The sequence below is a fragment of the Rhinolophus sinicus genome, chromosome 9 (genome assembly GCF_057876585.1).
Source record: "Rhinolophus sinicus isolate RSI-liver-muscle chromosome 9, RSI-T2T, whole genome shotgun sequence".
Taxonomy (NCBI): domain Eukaryota; kingdom Metazoa; phylum Chordata; class Mammalia; order Chiroptera; family Rhinolophidae; genus Rhinolophus; species Rhinolophus sinicus.
In genome coordinates, this window is record NC_142509.1 from 14,812,669 (window position 1) to 14,816,322 (window position 3,654).

Sequence of the window (3,654 nt, forward strand, 5' to 3'; positions counted from 1 at the left end):
TGGCAAAGCAGAAATGGGGGTTGACTGCATCACAAAGTAGTGTGGAGAGGATAGGCCTGGAGTTGAGAAGCAAGAACCTTAAATTATTAGTCACTGTCTTCAAGCCCCAGCGCTAGCGGAAAGAGCAGTACCAAGCACATAGTAGGTGCTCATCTAATATCATTGTCTGGTTTCTGCCTCGGTTGGTTTCCGAAAGGGCATGTAGACAGGCCTTTCCGAACTTTGTCTTTTCTTGCAGAGTTACCGACATTCCCAAGTTCTTACAGCTGGAAGGAATTTGTATCATGGTAATAATAAAAACAATGGCAGTGAAAAAATATTTAGGTATGAGTGGCCTTATAGTGGCCTATAAATCACTGTGATCTCATCATATATTAAGAGTAAAGGACCAGATAAATAGATCTGTGGGACAGAAATAGAACCAAGTTCAGAAATACATCCCAATATATTGGATTGTAGTGCAGTATAAGATAAAGGTGGGAAAAAAGGATAGTTTATTTAATAAATTGTGTAGGCATGACCGGCTATCTGTCTGAAAAAAACAAAACAAGGTTAAATTCTCTACCTCACAAGCTATTAAGAGTAAATTTCAAATAGATGAAAGATTTAAATATATTTAAATTTAAATATTTAAAACAATTTAAATATTGTTTTTTTATATTTAAACAATTTCACAAGGAAATATTTAAAACAGTTTTAAACAATATTTAAAACAATTTAAATATTTAAAATAATTGAATAAAAAAATTTAGGAGAATATTTATACAATCTAGGTTTGAAGATATTTCTCAAACAAAACAGAAAATCCAAATGCCATAGAGGAAAAGATAGACATAAAATATTTAAATTTTAGAAGGATAAAAGGTAACATATACAAAAGCAAAAGACAAATCATAGACTGGAGAAAAGTTTTCAGTATAAGCCACTGATAAAGAGTTAACATCTGTGATACACAAAGTGCTGCTACACACATTAAGAAAGAGAAATAACCTAGTAGAAAAATGGCAAAACCTTTGAATAGGTGACTCCTGCAAGAGAAAATCCAAATGGCCAATACATTTATGGAAAGATGTTCAACCTCACTAATTGTCAAGGAATTGCGGATTTTAAAAGTGTGATACCACTTTTCATTTATCAGAAGAACAACGTTTAAAAGAGTAACGATAGCTAAGGCTGGAGAAGACGTGGGGAAAACAGCACTTTTTATCACAGCTGGTGGATATGTGAATTACCATAGACTTTTGAGAAAGGGATCAGGTAGCATATACGAAAACTAAAAATACGCATTTCTTTGATCCAGCTATATCTTTTCTGGCAATTTATCCTACAGAAAGACAAAAAAAAGAAGATAACGAAAAGAAAAGGCAGTAAATTCCAGTATGCAAGGATATGCACAGAAAAAATTTTATAGCATTTTTTTTGTGGTGGCAAAAATACTAGTAATAGTTGCATAGTGCACATATATCTATATACTATAATGTGATGCAACTATTAAAAATAATAAATTACAAAAAGACAAATGCTGTATGATTCCACTTGGGATACCTCTAAAGTAGTCAAATTCATAGAAGCAGAAAGAATGCTAGTTGCCAGGCACTGGGGTGAAGGAGAAATGGGAGCTGTTGTTTAATGGATATAGGGTTTCAGTTTTGCAAGATGAAAAAGTTCTATAGGTTGACTGCATAACAGTGGGAATATACTTAACCCTACTGAAATGTACACTTAAAAATGGTTATGGGGCCAGCCCGGTGGCTCAGGCAGTTCGAGCTTCACACTCCTAACTCCGAAGGCTGCTAGTTCGATTCCCACATGGGCCAGTGGGCTCTCAACCACAAGGTTGCCAGTTCAATTCCTCGAGTCCCGCAATGGATTGTGGGCTCTGCCCCCTGCAACTAAGATTGAACACGGCACCTTGAGCTGAGCTGCCACTGAGCTCCCAGATGGCTCAGTTGGTTGGAACGTGTCCTCTCAACCACAAGGTTGCCGGTTCGACTCGTGCAAGGGATGGTGGGCTGTGCCCCTTGCAAATGGCAACGGCAACTGGACCTGGAGCTGAGCTGCGCCCTCCACAACCGAGATTGAAAGGACAACAACTTGACTTGGAAAAAAGTCCTGGAAGTACACACTGCTCCCCAATAAAGTCCTGTTCCCCTTCCCCAATAAAAATCTTTAAAAAAAAAATGGTTACGATTGTAGATTTTACATTATATGTATTTTACCACAATTTAAGAAAAAGAATAAATTAGAGGGACTTACACAATGTTAAGTGAGAAAAGCAACTTGCAGAGAAATCTGTGTGGTATTTGTGATATAAATGACAATAAATATAAATAAATGGCTGTAGGATAATCCAGACCTGCCTGGGCCGTGACCTGAGTCCTCTGATTCCAGAGCGTCCCCCATGTCCTTAGAGCTGAGGGTTCCAGGCAGGAGCTAGCACTGAATTAAGCTCTCTGGCTTTGTCAGCCTTCAGGTAGCAAAGCACCTTTAGACTCCAGCCCTGGTGTTCCCCCATCTCAACCCTCCTCCCCCAAACACGGGGTCCCCACGGACTCTGGCACTACCAGCCAAAGCCTACAGCTGTTTCCAATATTCTGCACAAACTTGATTGAAATGAGAAGCCCCATTTATCATTCCACAGGCCCCAGCTCCTCCTGATTAGGTACATATGACCTGACCTGTCAGCAGGGCCTGAGCCAGCAATCAAAGAGGAGATTGTTCTGAGCTGGGAAATGAGAGGAGGGGGAGCTGACAAGGGCCCAGAGGAGTCTCTAGCCAACTTGGGGCAGATGGGGATATTCTCAAGCTGAGGAGAGAAGGGGAGGGCAGGGCCAAGTAAATTCTTTAAGGGCCACTGGTCTGCTCATCTCTGGCCGTATCTTCGCTCTCTTCCAAGCCTCCAAGCCTCTTCCAAGAGACATATCCTCCAGTAGAAACACCTCTTCAGCCCCAAGCTCCAGACTCAGACCCAATTTCTTTTTCCTTTCATCTCTCAGCTGTACCAGGAAGCCCCTCTGGAGGCAATTAAAAAAAAAAGGCGTCTCTCCAGAATTCCACTCTTTCTAGAGCTGCAGAATCATCAGAACTCAAATATTGAAAATAGCTTAGCGATCATCTAAGTCTCAACCCCCTCTCAACAACGAAACTCCGTCAAAAGCACCCCTGACCAATGGTCATGCAGTTGATGCTTGAACATTCTAAAATATGTGGTCCAATATGCTAGTCCCTAGCCACATATGGCTACTTAAAAATAAATCCCACATCAGTTGAACCTTGAACAACGCATGGGTTAAGGGTGCTGACTGCCCACACAGCCAAAAACCCATGTATAACTTATGTCGGCCCCCTGCATACAAGATTCCCAACTGCCAGTTGACCCTTGAACTATGTGGTTTGAACTGTGAGGGTCAATTGAAAAAAATTTACATATCAGTGGACCCATGGAATTCAAACCTTTGTTGTTCAATGGTCAACTGTGCATCCAAAGGAAATAAAAGTAGTATCTTGAAGCTATAGCTGCACTGCTATGTTCAATGGAGCACTATTCACAATAGCCAAGATATGGAAACAACCTAAGTGTCCATCAATAAATGAATGGATAAAGAAGATGTGGTATAAATATATAAGGGAATATTATTTAGCCATAAAAGAGGA